Genomic DNA, 19,033 nt, shown 5'->3' with positions numbered 1-19,033 from the left:
GGTGCCGCATGGATCAGGGAGACTCAGGAAGGATGCAAGGGCATGCGTGATGGTGCAAGGAAGGCACGGTGAGGTTCAGGGAGAGGGTGTGAGGATGTGAAAGTGGCTGGCACAGTGCAAGCAGAGAATAGGGGGGGGGAGGGGGAGAGACTTACTCCAGTGACTTCTAACCTTCCCTGCCAGCTTCTCCAGTGACTTTCAAGGGAAGCCAGCAGGAAAGTGTGTAAAAGGCAATCGCGTGATCACCGGGCGCTGCAGCCTGTTGCCAAGCACCCAGATTGTGATCACATGACCATGGGGATGCTGGGAACAGAGGCAAATCTGAGAATGGGTCTAATCACCACTCCTTCAGCGCTGTGGTCATTTTGAAGGTCACTGAACAAATGGTTGTAGGTCAAGGAGTATTTCATGCTCTGACTGACAAGAAAGTAAATTCCTAATTATCTCTTAGCCACGAATGTTTAGGAAGAAACTCCTTGTACAGAGGTAGTCTATCCCAGGGGCCTTTCTGCAAGCAAGGTTGACTACGGAGGATGTAAATGAATAAATGAGCTAAAGGCTTCAAGAAATGGTCAGCGAGTGGTTCTGTTTGGTTTTATAAACCAAAGAGGTGTGTTGAGTTTGCCAGCTGGATTTTGCATGGTGCCTCCCTCACTTTAAAAACATGCTTTTGCTCCTTTTGGGTTGTTATTTTTTGGCTGCTGGATTAAGAATGTCTCCTCTCCAGAACTGCTTTGCTTGCCTTCCTGTGACCCAATGCCTGCTGCAGGCTTCTTATCAGCCATTCCAAGCGTGCCAAAAGGGGTGGGAAGGGGTGGGGGGGACAAACAGAATCTTCTTTCCCAGTGCCTGCTGATGCCCTGGTCAGAGAAGGGGGGAAAAAAGGAAGGAAAAAAATAATCTTTCCAAGTTGGACGTACTAATGTTTGTAACAATTCTGGCAGATTTTAAACTGTATTTCTTTTTATTGCACAAATTCACATTTTTTTTTCTTTCCTGAGAATTGGGATTTTTTTTTTGAAGTTTCCATCAAATTATGCTCTTGTATATATATAAAAAATCTGTTCTTTTAGATACAACTATTTCTAAACAAGAATTGTAAGCATTGTAATTCTATTCATCTCCAATTTTAGGAGCTTCCGTTTCGAATGCCCTTTTTTTTCCAAGCCAGCAGGTTCCCCAAAATGGAACACAATGCACAATATAACCATGAAAAACATGGTTATAGTTTTCAAGAGAGCGGGGACCATTAAAATAGTTGCATGCAGGGCACAGAACTTTTGATTTCTTTGTGGAACCATCTTGACTTTTTTTTTTTTAACCAAACTTGGTGGAACCCTCTGTTTGCAAGCGTTGGGACCACACCTTGATGCAATAAGAGGATTCAAGAGCGCCAAGTTCCTCAAAAACAATCTGAAGTTGGTCTGATAATTTTTGATACGATCCACTTTCCTAGGGTGGGAAATTAAGAAAGATCGTCAATGATGACAGAGGCAGCTGAGGATCAGCAGGCACAATTAAAACAACCCATTCAGGAGAAGTAATTCTAAAAATGAAACCTGCCAAAAGACAAGACACAAAAACCTCCATAACTTCTGGAGGCCAACCATTCCACTGGTTAATTGTTCTCACTGTCAAGAAATTTCTCCTCAGTTCTATGTCGAATCTCTCTTTGTTAAACTTCCAACCATTACTTCTTGACATGCCTTTAGGTGCTTTTGAAAATAGGCTGATCCCCTCTTTTCTGTGACAGCCCCACAAATACTGGAAGACTGCTATCATGTCATCCCTATTCTTTCTCTTTGTTAGACTAGACATGTTGTGTATATAGTGGGGTTGTTCAATGACGGCATGGCCACTGACAACACCAGGTGGCGCCAGTCAAGCGTCTGGATTGGCTAGCCAGCGTATGGCGGGAAAGTCCGATGTTGAGATTGGTTTTAAGTAAATCTGGCAAGGTACTTAAGGGGCTCCGGGGAGCTCCGTCCTTTGTCTTCGTCTTGAACTCAATAAAAGCTGTTTGTATGAACTCTTTGTTTGCTGTCTCCACGTGGTCCTGAACCCGCTACATTACAAGACATATCCAGTTCTGGCAACCATTCATATGTTTTGGCCTCCAGTCCCCAAATAATCTTCTTTGCTCTTCTCTGCACTCTTTCTAGAGTCTCAACATCTTTTTTTGCATTGTGGTGACCCCAACTAGTTGCAGTATTCCAAGTGTGGCCTTACCAGTGCAATATAAAGCAATACTAACTCTCCATCTGAGGTTAGATCCAGAAGTAACAGATGGAAACCCATCCAGGAGTGATCCATCCTAGAACTAAGAAGAAATTTCCTGTCACTGAGAACAATTAACCAGTGGAAAGGCTTACCTCCAGAAGTTGTGAGTGCTCCATTACTGGAGGTTTTTAGGAAGAGATTTGGATAGCCATTTCTTCTGAATGGTATAGGGGCTTTGCTGAACCCCACAGAATCTTTAGCTATAAATGTTTTGCTGAAGGAAGGAAAAAAATGAACTTGTGATTTATGGCAATTGACAATTAGAAAAGGTAGACAATGAAAAGAAACAAAATATAATCTTAGAGAGAGAGGGTAAAATATAAGAGCATTTATAACCGATATTAAAATTGGAAGATGCTTCTTTATCATATTTTCCCCTTTTTCTTTCTCATCTATTCACTCTTTTTCCTTCTCTAGAATTGGTATCATTTTTAGCTTGTTAAACATTTCTTTCATAACGTGAATTTATTCTTTAAATTTATATGCTGCCCATCTCACTCTAAAAAGCAGCTTTGGGTGGCTAAAAATTAAAATAATATTTAAAACATTAAATACAAAAGCAGGAAGCAAAAAAGGCAAGATCTTCTCAATTAATCTACCAAACATCTCCATCAAGACCCCAAATTACCTGGTAGAGTCAGAATAAGCAAAAGCCATCTATGCATTCATCAAGAGAAAACTTTGACTAGGAGGCACCACACTTCCCAAGGAAGAACATAGAAGAATGGGGTTGGAAGGGACCTTGGAGGTCTTCTAGTCCAAATCCCTGCCCACGGGTATAGGGGATCTTATACCATTCCGGATCTGGGAGCTCCTCCAGAAATCGTGGAGATTTCTAAGAAGAGGCTAGACCACAGGTCTGCAACCCGCGGCTCCAGAGCAGCATGCGGCTCTTTCAGCCGTCTCCTGCGGCTCCCAGTCCTCTGCCATATGCAGTCCCAAAAAAAAGGGACTAAAAAAGTTCAACCAATCAATTCAAATATGCAGGGTAGGTGCATATCTTGTCTTGTCTCCACTCTTCAGTCAAACCCTGTTCTGCGCATGTGCGCATGTACGCGCATGCGCACGCATTTTTTGCGGCTCCCAGTTTTTCCTTTTGTGAGGGAACCGGTTCCGAGTGGCTCTTTCACTGTTTCAGGTTGCTGACCCCTGGGCTAGACAATCACTTATCTGAGATGGTATAGCTTCTCCTGCTTGAGCAGGGGGCTGGACTAGAAGACCTCCAAGGTCCCTTCCAGCTCTATTCTATTCTAATTACAGCAGTAGAAGTAGCAGTAGAAACACAGTATACTGCAGCTCTCAGTGAGGGGTAAACTGAAAGGACAAATGTGAAGCAACCGTACCTATCTCCAGCAAAGGATCAGGTAGGTTGCGTTGAGTTCTAAAATCTAAACAACACCTTCCAAGTGGCCAGATTGTTTCTATTCGAAGATTTTGTGTAAATGTAACGGACTAAACCCCAACAGGAATCCTCCTAATAACTGAACAAATTAGAAGGAAAAGCAGATGTCTTTTAAAGATTCCCATTTTAAGAGCATGAGATTCTTAGAATATTCACCAAAAGGGTAATTAGCTGACCCCCTCCCCTCCCCCATGCTTCCTGCTCCCACTCTGCCCATCTTTTTAATTTCATAATATTGCACTCACATAGTTTATTTTTATTGTTTTATTCCTTTGTCATCATTATGATTACATTTTTTTTATCAATCCCCCCCCCCCATTTTACTGTTGTAAGACACCCAGAGAAGGTCCATGGTGAGATGGGCAGCAAACAAATTTAACAAAACAAACAATGGGTACCTTTCTTGTAATCTGGGAGATGAGGGAGAAGGAGAGATTGGTGCCCCTTTAAGGGGGAACTGTGAGGACCCTGGACCCTTTCTGGCTGTTGTACATTCTCCTCTTGAGACGTTAAGGAAGAAATCAGAAACTGCAGCACTGCTGTTTGTCAAGAAGAATTAGGCAGGAGAAATGGGCAGCCCCCTTCCCTCCCACTCTGGCTGGCTGATGGCCAGAGCAGCTTTGGGGCTGTTGTGGCTAAGGAAGCAAGTGGAAAACTACTCAACTTGGCATCGCTAAATGGGACCAAAGAACCCAGACAGAGAAATGTGATTTTTGGAGCCCAAAATTTGCTGAGGTTAGGTAATTCCATTGTAGAGCTTGGATTTCCTTGTTGCAGGACTGAACAATATGTGATGGGATGGAGAGGGAGGGAGGAAGGAGGGGGGAAATTAAAGGAACGGTTCCCAGCCTTCTCTTGCAAGCAAACAAGGCCCTCGCTTTCCGAATGAAGCCACTGCCTTAATGATAAGGAGAAAGAATTGGGTTGGGTTTTTTTTTAACCTCCAGCCGGTCACAATGTTGAACAATAAGAAAAGCATTACTGTAGGTGGAAGGAAAAGAAGGAAGCCCTTTGGATCTGACTTCCTGAGGAAGACTTCCCACTTTGCTTGCTTTGTAGAAGTTGTGAATTTTTTTCCTCCAAAGGGAAGCTGACATTGTGCAAAGCTCCAGCCTCCAGCAGAACCTGCATTTTTTTTTTTTTAAAAAAAAGACTTCCTGGCCCAGGCAGCCTGCAAAGGCATTCTTAGAAAATAAAAGTGGCTTGGTTTGGTTCTAAGCGTCTCCATCTGTCCTGATGAAAATCTTGCATAAAGTGAGGAAGTGAGAGGTGGGAAAAAAAAGGAAAGCTACTTTATCAATTAGATAAAGGTAAAGGTTCCCCCGCACATGCGTGCTAGTCGTTTCCAACTCTAGGGGCCGGTGCTCATCTCCGTTTCAAAGCCGAAGAGCCAGCGCTTGTCCGAGGACGTCTCCGTGGTCATGTGGCCGGCATGACTAGACACCAAAGGCGCATGGAATGCTGTTACCTTCCCACCGTAGTAGTCCCTATTTTTCTATTTGCATTTTTACGTGCTTTCGTACTGCTAGGTTGGCAGAAGCTGGGACAAGTAACAGGCGCTCACTCTGTTACGCGGCACTCGGGATTTGACCCGCCAAACTGCCGACCATCTGATCGACAAGCTCAGCGTTCTAACCCACTGAGCCACCGCAAACCGGTGAGTTGTGACGGACACCCAACTCAGCATCTGGTTGGTGAACAACCTCTTTTCTCCCGCCTTCAGACAATTTTGCAGGGTTTAATCACATCTCCCTTTATTCTCCCCTATAATAAAAGAGTGAATCATAGGAAAATGTTAACATCCTCGCTGTGATGTCCCGTTGCCTGGAGGCGGTTCGGGTCTGGATGGGGAGGAACAGACTTCAACTCAACCCTGACAAGACTGAGTGGCTGTACATTCCGGCTTCCCGGGACACCTGGGATGTCCCATCTCTTTCTATGGGGGGTGAGCTTTTAGCCCCTGTGGATAGGGCTCGCAACTTGGGAGTCCTCCTAGATTCACGACTCACTTTGGAGGATCATATAGTGGCCGTGACTAGGGGGGCTTTTGCCCAGGTTCGCCTGGTGCGCCAGTTGCGGCCCTATCTGGACCGGGAGGCCTTATGTACGGTCACTCATGCGCTCGTGACCTCTCGCCTAGACTACTGTAATGCTCTCTACATGGGGCTTCCCTTGAAGACTACTCGGAGGCTCCAACTGGTACAGAATGCGGCCGCGAGAGTTGTCTTGGGAGTTTCCCGGTACTCCCATGTTACACCTTTGCTCCGTGAGCTGCATTGGTTACCAGTTGTCTTCCGGGTAAGGTTCAAGGTTTTGGTTATGATCTTTAAGTCCCTACATGGCATGGGTCCGCGATACCTCGAGGACCACCTGCTGCCGGCGTCGACTCCCCTCCGCCCTGTGCGCGCCCACAGAGAGGGCCTCCTCAGGGTGCCTCCTGTCAAGGAATGTCGACTGGTGGCCCCCAGGGGGAGGGCCTTCTCTGTGGGTGCTCCGGCATTATGGAACCAACTGCCGGTTGAGCTCCGGACGGCATCAGACCTCCGATCCTTCCGTCGCGGGTTGAAGACCCATTTATTTGAACTAGCGGGTCTGGCCTGATGGGGGTACATGGGTTTTTATAGGCTTGTTTTATTATTCTTGTTTTAACTTGGGCATTGATTTAATTGTCTTTTAATTTTTGTATTGTCATTTATATTTATGCCCTGTGAACCGCCCTGAGTCCCTTTGGGAGAAGGGCGGTATAGAAATCTCAATAAATTAAATTAAATTAAATTAAATGTGGCCTCCCATCTCATATATCGTACATTCAGATTGGTCTAGTCTAGTAATTAAGGCATCAGGCTAGAAAGTTGGAGACCATGAGTTCAGGTCCATGAAAGCCAACTGGGTGATTTTGGGCCGGTCACTTTCTCTCAGTCCAATCCACCTCACAGGGTTGCTGTTGTTAGGAAAATAGGAGGAGGAAAGTGTGTTGCATATGTTTGCCACCTTGAGTTATTTGTAAAAAAAATAAAGATGAGGTACAAACAAAGAAATAAGACTCTGGATGACTGATAATCAAAACTAAATGAAAACACCCAACATTTAAAAACAATACCCATAACATAAAAATAGTTGATCAGAACATTCATAACATCCCACATTCAAATCCCTACTATGTTAAACGGACTCCCCCATACTGCCACGGCCCCAGGCTAGATAGCAAAGTAAAGTTTTTAAGGTCCTATTCCAGTCTTTTGAAACATTTAACACCTCCTTTTCAGCAACTATTCCAGATGGAGTCAAGATCCAGTAGGATCTTAAATCGAACTCCATAACAGAATAACAAGAGTTAGAAGGGACTGTGAAGATCTTCTAGTCCAACCCCCTGCTCAAGCAGTAAACCCTATGCCATTTCAGACAAATGGTTTTCCAATCTCTTCTTAAAAACCTCCAGTGCTGGACCACCCACATCTTTAAACTTAAGAGAAAGATATTGTGATTTGGGTTATGAATGTTCTGTTCAACTATTTTTATGTTATGGGTGCTCACTTTTCACCTCACGGCTTTAGTTCTGCCATACTGCAAGAAAAAATTTGGTCACCTGTTTCAAACAAGAGAACATATTGGTCAGACCCTTATAAAAACTTTCTTCTTCTGTCTTCTATTAAAGACAATGTCCTTGGGGGTAAAACCTAGGTTTCCCTTCTTTGCAGTTTTTTCAACGGAGAAATTTGCTTGACTTGGTGTTCCCAAACATGATCTCCTCTAAGCATATCTCTACCCTGGCCTTGACCTGATTACTTTCATTATTTGATATTTTTTTTGGAACTTGGTTTATTTGAGCATAAATGCCACGCAAATAAACATTCACTAGTAAAATAACAATAATGCAGAGTAGAATTTGCTTTGTTCTTATTGGCAGCTGCTGCGCTAATTTTCATTATTTGCAAAATCAGTTTCCTGCTTGGCGCCTGCCCCAATCCTGAAGGAATTGCTTCCCTTTTGAACTGTGCTTTTTAGAAAGTTAGATGTCTTTAAACATATTCCCAGGATATGATATCTGCCAATCAATTTTGCTTCGTTCAGTTGTTAGTATGTTAGTAAACCCATGTTAAATAACAAGGTTGTCTCAATATTTCTGGAAGAAACCAAATTGCAGAAGCTCCATCGGCATCATAAAACAAAAAGAAGCTTTTAAGAAATTGTTCCTGTTCTGTCCAGGAATCTGAATTAAGGCATTCCTGAAACGAACTATTAGACCAGTGTTTCTCAAAGTTGGCAACTTTAAGATGTGTGGACTTTAATTCCCAGAATTTCCCAGAACTCCTCCAGAAGAGTGTCTATTTTCAGCTGCTTTTGAAAGGCAGTGAAAGCTAGCTAATCTAAATTCTAACAAAAGGCTATTTCCCAGAACTTCCCAGGCAGCAAAGAATTCTGGGAGTTGAAGTCCACACATCTGAGAAACACTGTTCTAGAGATTTTGCTTGGACGTATTCAGAGGAGAAGAATCCATCTCCTCCTGAGGTAACTGATTCCATAGCCCACCAATTCTTGTTGGGCCATTTTTCCTACCATTCCTTCCTCTTAATTATTCTGTGTTCTTCTCCTTTGGATGTAGGAGAAAAGCCTTGATCTTCCTCTTGATGGCATCTTTTCACGAGCTTTAGGAGTTTTAGCATTCCTCTCTCAGGCTTCTTTTTGAAGTCTAAATATCCTCAGAATCCCTTTATTTCATAAGTCAAAGAGCTAAGCAGGACTTGGAGATACCTCAGTGAGCCTGTATACAGAACATTAATGGAGGGTGCCATGTTCAGCTCCTACCTAACCCACTAGGTCTAGGAGTTTAAAGAGGTGGTTTCTAGCTGTGCCATTGGGCAAAGTAAGCATTGGCAAGGTTTGGGGGGGGATGGTGAAAGGGTCTCTACTTCTATTAACTATGTCTGCCTGCTACACGCATGCCCTCCTGGTTCTTGATGTTCAAGATCACTCACTTTTGGGCAATTAGGTGGGATTTTGTGGTCATTGTGGCCAAAAGACATCTTTCTCACTTCTCCAAGGGAAGCTTCACTCTCTCTCTCTCTCTCTCTCTCTCTCTCTCTCTCTCTCTCTCTCTGTGTGTGTGTGTGTGATTGATATGTGCCACTACAGAGCAACTTCCAAGGTTGTCTTTTTGTCAGGAGTGGTGGTGGTGGGGAAGGCTGACTGCAGCAGTGCTCCTGCCCCCAGAAGAGCTGTTTCCTAAGTTATGGTGGCTGTTTAACATGCGTGTCCCACAGTTTTTGCTGCTAGATGCTTATCCCTAACAAAGGAGGGGGAGGGGGTGAGCCTTGCTGGCCAGCACCCTCACATTAAAGACGGCCTTGAAAGCAGCTTCTTAGCCAGCATTCCAGCACTGAAGCTGCTTGCAGCAGCACCATGGGTGTCCCAGCTGAAAACCATCTTCCTTAGTGGTAAATAAGCTGAGGAGCCCTCTGTCCTGGGGGAGGGGGGGGGAAGAGGAGGAAATGCAGAACTGTGTTGGTGCTGGAAGAGCTGCTTCTAAAGCCAGAAGAACTGGCCCTTCCTCCCTCTTGCCATGGATGGGCTGAGGAGTGGGCCTCCTCCTGCCAGGAAGCAGCACCCACTAACAAATAAACCGGTTTAAATTAACATGGAATTAAATACTTATTAAGAATATGATCATTCCCCACAGGGTGAATTACAGTATTTCAGTTTGGAGAAGATGGATAGATTATATTCAGAATAAATATGGGACTAAAAAGTTCCACTTAGCTTATGAGTAGATTTTAGAGGGATATTGTTATTAATTTTAGTATTAGTATTAATTATATTTTTGTTTAAGTTATTATTATTATGTTTTTAATAATTTGAATGTATCTATGTTAAAGGGGAGTTAAAGCACATTATGAATTTGGTTAATTTTATAATGGATAATTTTAGTTAGAATATGATTATTATATCTATAACCCTGTATTCAGCTCTGGGAAGTGGGGGGGGAAGGGGGGTGGTTTGGGGTGGGTGGGTTTTGGGGATATGTATTGTAAAATTTTTTTTGTAAAACTCTTTAATAATAATAAAAAAGTTACAATGGCATTGGAAAAAGTGACATAACCAGTTCTCACAACCGTTTACGTATCCTGCTGTGATCAAAACTGAGCAACTTGGCAACTTATATATATTTAAGACAGTTGCAGCATCCCAGGATCATGTGATCACTCTTTGCAACCTTCCCAGCTGGCTTCTATCAAGCCAAGTCAATGGGAGAAGTCATATTTGCTTAATGACTGCATCATTCACTTAACGACTGCAGTGATTGGCTTAACAACCATGGCAAAAAAAGAAAATAAAATCAGGTGTGACTGATTTATCTGCTTTGCGTAGCAATATTTTTTTTTTTTTTAATCCCATTTATATCCCGCCCTTCTCCGAAGACTCAGGGCGGCTTTACAAGCTTAGCAGTAGCCTTCATTCTATGTACATGCCTGCTTATTAGGGCTTTCACACACACCCCAAGCGGCATTATTACAAAGTCAGCTTAATTGCCCCCAACAATCTGGGTCCTCATTTTACCTACCTCGGAAGGATGGAAGGCTGAGTCAACCTTGAGCCTGGTGGGACTCGAACCTGCACTAATTGCAGGCAGCTGGTGTTACTTAAGGAGGCATTAGCCCACTGCTCCACCAAGAAACCTTAGTCCCAGTTGTGGTTGTCAGTTGAGAACTACCTGTTCTTGGAAACAACCTTTGACAGGATCCGGGGACCAAAGTCCAATTTCCAAAGTACTTGAGAGCAGAACAAGAAGTAACAGGTGGAAGATCATTAAAAAGAGATCCAGAACTAAGAACCTTGAACTAAGGAGAAATTTCCTGACAGTGAGAAAAATTAATCGATGGAGTAGTTTCCTTGCCAGAGTTGTAGATGCTCCATTGCAGGAGATTTTTAAGAATACACTACAAAGACATTTGTCTGGAATGGTACTATAGGACCTCTTGCTTGAGTAGAGGCAGTGGTGGGATTCAGCTGGTTCGCATTGATTGATTGATTGATTGATTGATTGATTGATTAAATTTATATGCCGCCCTTCTCCCTAAGGACTCAGGGCGGCTCACAACAATAAAAAATTAAGAAACATAAAGTACAAAAATTAAAAAAGAATTAAACAATAAATGTGATAAATACATGACAATTTAACCAAATAAAAGCCTAATTTAAACCATAATCAGTCCAGACCCGCTTGTTGAAATAACCAGGTGTTCAGGTCACGGCAGAAGGACCGAAGGTCCGGGGCCATCCGCAGCTCCGGAGGCAGTTCATTCCAGAGGTTCGGCGCGCCCACAGAGAAGGCTCTCCCCCTGGGGGTCGCCGGCCGGCATTGCCTGGCCGACGGCACCCTGAGGAGGCTGACTCTGTGGGAGCGAACCGGGCAATGGGAGGTTGACAATGGCAGCAGGTGGTCTCGCAAGTACCCCGGGCCTAAGCCATGTAGGGCTTTAAAGGTTATTACCAGCACCTTGAATCGCACCCGGAGGGTAACCGGAAGCCAATGCAGCTCACGCAGGAGTGGTGTAACATGGGAGTATCAAGATACTCCCATAAGCACCTGCGCAGCCGCATTTTGCACCAGTTGAAGCCTCTGGGTCCACTTCAAGGGCAACCCCATGTAGAGAGCATTGCAGTAATCCAGGCGAGAAGTGACGAGGGCATGGGTAACCGTGCATAGGGCATCTCGGTCCAAAAAGGGGCGCAACTGGCGCACTAGGCGAACCTGCGTGAAGGCCCCCCTGGTCACGGCCGTTAGATGATCTTCCAAGTTAAGCCGTGAATCCAGGAGGACACCCAAGTTGCGGGCTCTTTCTGAGGGGGGCAGTACCTCCCCAACAAAAGAGATGGAACTTGTTGGACAATACGAGGTGCCGGTATCCACAGCCACTCGGTCTTGGAGGGGTTAAGCCTGAGCCTGTTCCTTCCCATCCAGACCTGTACTGCCTCCAGGCACCGGGACATCACATCAAGGGCATCACTGGGTTGGCTCGGGGTGGAGATGAAGAGCTGGGTATCATCCGCATATTGGTGATACCTCACCCCAAAGCCACGAATGATCTCACCCAGCGGCTTCATATAGATGTTAAACTGGAGGGGGGAGAGAACTGACCCCTGAGGCACCCCACAAGAAAGGGGCCTCGAGGTAGACCTATGCCCCCCTGCAAATACAAACTGCGAATGGCCCGAGAGGTAGGAGAACCACCGTAAAACAGTGCCTCCCACTCCCAACCGCTCGAGCCGTCGCAGCAAGATACCATGGTCGATGGTATCAAAAGCCGCTGAGAGGTCAAGTAGGACCAGGACAGAAGAGCAACCCCTGTCCCGGGCCCGCCAGAGATAATTTACCAGTGCGACCAATGCCATTTCCGAGCTGTAGCCAGGCCTGAAACTGGACTGGTACAGGTCCAGATAGTCCGCTTCATCCAGGAATTGCTGTAACTGACGCGCCACAACACTCTCAACAACCTTCGCTACAAAGCGAAGGTTGGAAGCAGGACGATAGTTATTCAACGAGGCCGGGTCCAGGGCAGGCTTCTTGAGGAGGGGCCTCACCACTGCCTCTTTTAAGGCAGAGGGGAAGACACCCTCTATCAATGAAGCGTTGACAACTGTCTGGAGCCAGCCCCCTGTCACCTCCCCGGCGGCCGAAACCAGCCAGGAGGGACATGGGTCCAATAAACAAGTTGTAGCGCTCAGTTTACGCATAATCCTGTCCACACCATCCAGAGTCACAGGGTCAAACTCATCCCAAATGGTATGACCAAGACCTGCCCTCTCTACTCTGCCAGATTCCGCCCAGTCAGAGTCCAAGCCAGTCCAGATCTGAGCGATTTTGTCCTGCAGATACTGAACAAATTCCTCAGCCCTACCCTGCAAGGGGTCATCCCTCGGTCCCTGGTTAAGCAGTGAGCGGGTCTCTCTAAACAGGGCGGCTGGGCAGTTATCTGCGAACACAATGAGAGCGGAAAAGTAAACATGCTTTGCTGCTTCCATTGCCACTAGGTAAGACTTAAGATAAGTTCTTAGCTGTGTTCGATCAGATTCGGATCTGCTGGGCCTCCAACAGCTCTCTAGGCATCTTTTCCGGCGCTTCATCTCTCAGAGTCCCTCGGTGAACCAGGGGGCCACCCGGGATCTGCGCCGGGTCAGAGGCCGCAGAGGCAGAACTCGATCCAAGGCCCCAGCAGCTGCCCTCTCCCAGGCAACCACTAGGGCCTCGGCATAGTCGTGGGCAAGGGAAGCAGGAAATGTCCCAAGCTCCGTCTGGACCCTCTCAGGGTCCATCAGGCGCCTAGGGCGGAACCACCTGGTCAGTTCCGCCTCCCAGTGGCAGGGGGTGGTGTACTGAAAGTCTAGCCAGAGAAAAAAATGATCGGACCATGACAGGGGTTGGATGGTTAAATCCCCCCTACCCAGATCATTGATCCACTGCCCAGAGATAAAAACCAGGTCGAGTGTGTGCCCTCCATTATGGGTCGGGTCCTGAATTATTTGAGTCAGGTCCATGGCCGTCATGGAAGCCATGAACTCCCGGGCCGACTCGGACGCCTCACCCGTGGAAGGCAGATTGAAATCCCCCAGAACTATAAGCCTGGGGAACTCAATCGCCAACCTGGGCAAGACGTCGAGGAGATTGGGCAGGGCCGATGACATGCAGCTGGGAGACAGGTATGTAATCAATAGGCCCAACTGAACTCCAGGACCCCACTTCAAAAGGAGACTCACTCCCGCCTATCTGAGGGACAGTGGCCACTTGCGGACAAACACTCTCCCTGATAATAACTGCCACCCCCCCACCCCTGCCCTGGGCCGACGGCTGGTGAAGCACCCAGAAGCCTGGCGGGCATAATTCAGAGAGGGGGATACCCCCCTCTTGGTCCAACCAGGTCTCAGTGATGCAGGCCAGGTCCGCGTTCTCCTCCTCAATAAGATCATGTATGAGGGGAGCCTTGTTCACCACGGACCTGGCGTTGAAATAAACCAACCTGAGCCCAGGGTCCTGCAATCCTATGCCCCTGGGGGAGCGAGAAGAGCAATGACGGCGGGAACAGGTGACCGCTTGAAGACAGCGGTGGTCCATTCCCCAATTTCGATAAAGCTCTCTGCTCCCACACTCTCTGCCCCTCCCAATCACCATCGGGATAGGAAGACCCTCCTCACTTGGAGCTGAGTCTACCCCCAAACCCCCACTCCCCCCCTGTGACCGTCCGATGGTCTGGACTGCTGTCCGGGTTGAACTCCCCCAAGTTCATTCCGGATCGCTTGGGCCTCCCCCCTCCCAGATTTATTTATTTATTTATTAAATTTTTATACCGCCCTTCTCCCGAAGGACTCAGGGCGGTGTACAGGGCAGATTCCCTTAAAAATTTATTTAAAAATCTTAATAAAAATCCCCTCAGACTCCTCTTTGCGGCAAGCCATCTCTCGGGGTTCCACAACCCATCATCAAGGAAGATCTTCTGTAAAACAGATGGACGCTCCTGTGAGAGGGGGGAATCTCGCAGCGAGTAAAGGTCTTCTACAGTATAGGCTGGCATACAAAAGGGAAACAGTAACATCGGGCAATGAAGGGTGCCAGCAGGTGGAAGCAATGAAGAGTTCAGTCAGCATGTGGCAGGTCCCAAAGCCACAGTCGTGGTGACGATAGTATGGTCAACGGCGGAGACAGCAGAAGCCATAATGAAGGTGGCAACAAGTCCAGAAAAAAGATGGCGATGACAAGTCCAGAAAAAGGGGAGGGCAGCCCGATGACAATAACAACGGACCCAAAACAACGGGTTCAGCCACGGCGACCAGGACAGCTGCAACCTCCGCGGCGGCAAGGGGAGGCAACAGCAACAACAGACCCCATAGCCACGGCCACAGCGCCACCAGGTCCACTGCGCTCACAGAACCGAACTCACCGAGTGGCAGAGGGGGGGAGACACGACATCAAAGCCCCCTTCCCCCCGCCACAGCCCAGGTCCCACAATAAAACGAACAAGCACGAGCAGAGCCCAACTCCGGCTCCAGTTCACTCGGCCCAGTTCACTCGGCCCAGCTCCACTCGGCTTGGCTCAGCAGGAAAACAGTTGAGTCGGCCCCGCCCAGCCGCCAGCGTCCTCTCACCGGTGTGTTAGATGATCAGCTTCTCTGGCTTCTCCTCCTCTGGCTTCTCCTCCTCCGTCCTCCGGTGTGTTAGATGGTCGGCTTCTCTGGCTTCTCCTCCTCCGTCCTCTATCGTTTACAGCTGTATCCCGACGGGGGAGGGTGCCAACTCTCCCCCGGCAGTTCCACCGACTGAACGTGGTCGGCCCTGCCCAGCTGCCAGTGTCCTCTCACTGGTGTGCTAGATGGTCAGTCGGCCTCCCCAGCTTCTCCTCCCCCGTCCTCCGACATTTCCAGCTGTATCCCAACAGGGGAGGGTGCCAACTCTCTGTCACTAGTTTGACAGAACCAGTAGCTAAATTTTGCTGAGTTCAGAGAACTGGCTGAATGCACACTGCTTCCGGGAGTCCAGTCTAGGCCTCGGAGGCCTGAAGGAGGCCTCCTAGGCCTAGAAAGGCCCACCGGAAGGCCATGGATGCCACTTCTGGAAGTCCGTTCTAGGCCTCGGACGCTGGGAGGAGGCCTCCCAGGCCTAGAACAGCCCACCGGAAGTGCATGGATGCCACTTCTGAAAGTCCGTTCTAGGCCTCGGAGGCCCAGGCCTGCATGCAATAAGAGAACTGGTTGTTCAGGTATTTTAATCCCACCGAGTAGGGGATTCAACTAGAAGACCTCCAAGACCCCTTCTAACCCTATTAGTCTATGCTCTAAATACACAAACACCAGTAACAGAGTAATATTATAACTTTATGCCACAGATTGCTAAAATTTCAAACAAAAAGTAAAGGTTTCCCCTGTCCAGTCGTTGGGTGGTATTCATCTCAATTTCTTAGCCAAGGAATCCAGCATTGTCCAAAGACATTTCCATGGTCATGTGGCCAGCATGAATATGTGCTAAGGCACACAGAATGCTGTTACCTTTCCATTGAAGTAGTACCTATTTATCTACTTGCATTTACATGCTTTTGAACTGCTAGAGGGGCTGGAGCTGGGCCAAGGAATGGGAGCTCAGCCTTGGGGTCTCGAACCCGGGCTATCAACTTTAACCACTGAGCCACCATGCCCCCTATTATTTCAAACAACCCTCCCACTAAACAGTTCATAGAATTTCTGCCATGCTTAAAAAAACCCTCAGATTTTAATGGCCTTTCTATATTTCATGAAAGTGCTGGATAGATAGATCTTGAGGGGAGGGGCAAATGCTATTCTATAGGAGGATGGTAGTTATAAAGAACACCTCTAAGGCCCCATTTAAGGGATGCGGTGGCTCAGTGGGTTAGGACGCTGAGCTTGTCGATCAGAAGGTCGGCAGTTTGGCGGGTCGAATCCCAAGTGCCGCATAACAGAGTGAGCGCCTGTTACTCGTCCCAGCTTCTGCCAACCTAGCAGTGTGAAAGCACATAAAAATGCAAGTAGAAAAATAGGGACCACTACGGTGGGAAGGTAACAGCGTTCCGTGCGCCTTTGGCGTCTAGTCATGCCGGCCACATGACCACGGAGACGTCCTCGGACAAGCGATGACTCTTCGGCTTTGAAACGGAGATGAGCACCGGCCCCTAGAGCCGGAAACGACTAGCACGCATGTGCGGGGGAACCTTTACCTTTACCTTTTTAAGGCCCCATTTACTGGATCCCCTTGTGAAGGGGCCTGGAGAAGACCTCTTCTTCCAATAGCCAATATTGTATGGTCAAGTGATGGCTTCTTGAGGAGAGGATGTACCACTATCTCCTTCAAGGCAAAAGGGAACCCCCTTGCTCAAGGATGCTTTCTCCCCTGCCTTGACTGAATTGCCTGACACTTGTCTGGAGTTTTGAGCAATCATGCTGGCTGGGGAATTCTGGGAGTTGAAGTCCACACATCTTAAAACTCCTGAGGTTGAAAAACACAAGTCTTAAAGAGATCCTCTTGCTGAATTTTGGGTTATATGGTTCTCTGGAAAATTTAGATTTTTCTAAATCTAAATCTGTTTTCCATTTCTCAACTTCTGTAACCTTGTTCTGTTGAACCTGAAAGCTCACAAAATCTTTTTCGTTTCTTTGTCCAATACACACATTGGCCAGCTATGTTTTTTGGATGAAAGAAAAGAACAATGGGCATCAGTCTCTCCCTGCGGGGCCTTTCAGAACACAAACAGGCTTGAGTACAAATTGTTATGAATGTAATCGTGATGGGGGGGTGGGGGGGGGTGGATTAGAAGAGGGGACATTCCAGGACTACAGTACTGTGGTCTCTTGCCAGTTCTCCCTAAGGAATGGGGTCAAATGATAGAGGATTTTAAAAGCAGATTACCTTTGCAAGTCTTCCTTTTTTGCTTCCAGAGAGCTCAAACTTTTATCTAGCTTATTGCAATGGATCTTAGAGCAACCAGGGAAGACCAGACCCAGAATAGAACTAAGATAATAATAATTTTAAAAAAACTGTCTACAAAACTACCACTTCTTATCTGGGATTAAAGGTCTCCCTTTCAGAAATGTCTGCAAATCCCACTACAGTATTAAATCCAGTGGTGGGATTCAGTCGGTTTGCACCACTTTGGCAGAACCGGGTAGCTAATTTTTTGTTGCCCAGGCCCAGAATGGACTTCCGGAAGCGCCATCCAAACAGAGAACTGGTTGTTCACATATTTGAATCCCACCACTGACTAAAACCCATAATACAGTATTCCAGGACTGAATCTCGGAAGGAAGCTTGGAAGGGGTTTTAGGTTGTGGTTCACACAAATACGTTTGGGATCTGATTCTCCTGTGGCCCTGATCTCAGCAAAAGAATTAACCATTTATGGAGGGCAGGGAATCACTCTGTTCCGCTTGGTAAAGCTTTCTCCTAGTTGAGCTGAACTGCTGATGCTTTCATAGATACATTCACAGGAGAGGGTATATATGTCTATATGCAATAACCACTGATTGGTTCAAAATTGGGAAAGGAGTCCGGCAAGGCTGTATACTGTCACCCTGCCTGTTTAACTTGCAGAGCACATCATGCAGAGCACATCATGAGAAAGGCAGGGCTAGATGAATCAAAAGTTGGAATTAAGATTGCCGGGAGAAATATCAACAACCTAAGATATGCAGATGATACCACTCTAATGGCAGAAAGTGAAGAGGAACTAAAGAGCCTCTTGTTGTGGGTGAAGGAGAGTGCAAAACTTGGGTTGAAACTAAACATTAAGAAAACCAAGATCATGGCATCCAGCCCTCTCAATTCCTGGCAAATAGATGGGGAAGAAATGGAGGCAGTGACAGATTTTATTTTCCTGGGCTCCAATATCACCACAGATGGTGACTGCAGTCAAGAAATTAAAAGACGCTTGCTCCTGGGGAGGAAAGCCATGGCAAATCTAGACAGCACACTTAAAAAGCAGAGACATGACCCTGCCAACAAAAGTGCGTATAATCAAGGCTATGGTCTTCCCAGTTGCAATGTATGGCTGTGAAAATTGGACCATAAGAAAGGCTGAGTGCCAAAGAATTGAGGCCTTTGAACTATGGTGCTGGAGAAGACTCCTGCGAGTCCCTTGGACTGCAAGGCGATCAAACCGGTCAGTCCTAGAGGAGATCAACCCTGACTGCTCTTTAGAAGGCCAGATCCTGAAACCCAAATCCTTTGGCCACCTAATGAGAAGGAAGGACTCACTGGAGAAGAGCCTAATGCTGGGAAAGGTTGAGGGCAAGAGAAGAAGAGGACGACAGAGAATGAGGTGGCTGGATGGAGTCACTGAAGCAGTAGGCATGAGCTTAAATGGACTCCAGAAGATGGTAGAGGACAGGAAGGCCTGGAGGAACATTGTCCATGGGGTCGCGATGGGTCGGACACGACTTCGCAACTAACAACAACAACATTCAAGAACTTAGAAGAAGTTTACTTGACTATTATCCCGCCTTTATTGCTTTATAAGTAACTAAAGGCTGAAAACATGCCTAATACTCCTTCATATTCCTATTTTCCACACAACAACCTTGTGAGGTGAGCTGGGCTGAGAGAATGACTGGCCCAAAGTCACCTAGTCACCTTTCAGACCTAAGGCAGGACTAGAACTCGGTGTCCTGGTTTCTAAGGCAACCACCTTTACCACTGTACCAAGGGTGTCCCAATTTGAATACTTTTAAGACTTGTGGACTTGAAATCCCAGAATTCCAGTCAGCCTGGTTGGGCAATTCTGGGACTTGAAGTTGCCAAAGATTGCCAAGAGCGGGCACCCTTGCACTGACTATATAGCAGGGGTCTTCAAACTTGGC

Source organism: Vipera ursinii (genome assembly GCF_947247035.1).
Source record: "Vipera ursinii genome assembly, chromosome: 1".
In the NCBI taxonomy this organism is placed as follows: domain Eukaryota; kingdom Metazoa; phylum Chordata; class Lepidosauria; order Squamata; family Viperidae; genus Vipera; species Vipera ursinii.
The sequence above is the reverse complement of the archived record's forward strand: the minus strand, read 5'-3'. Positions refer to the sequence as shown.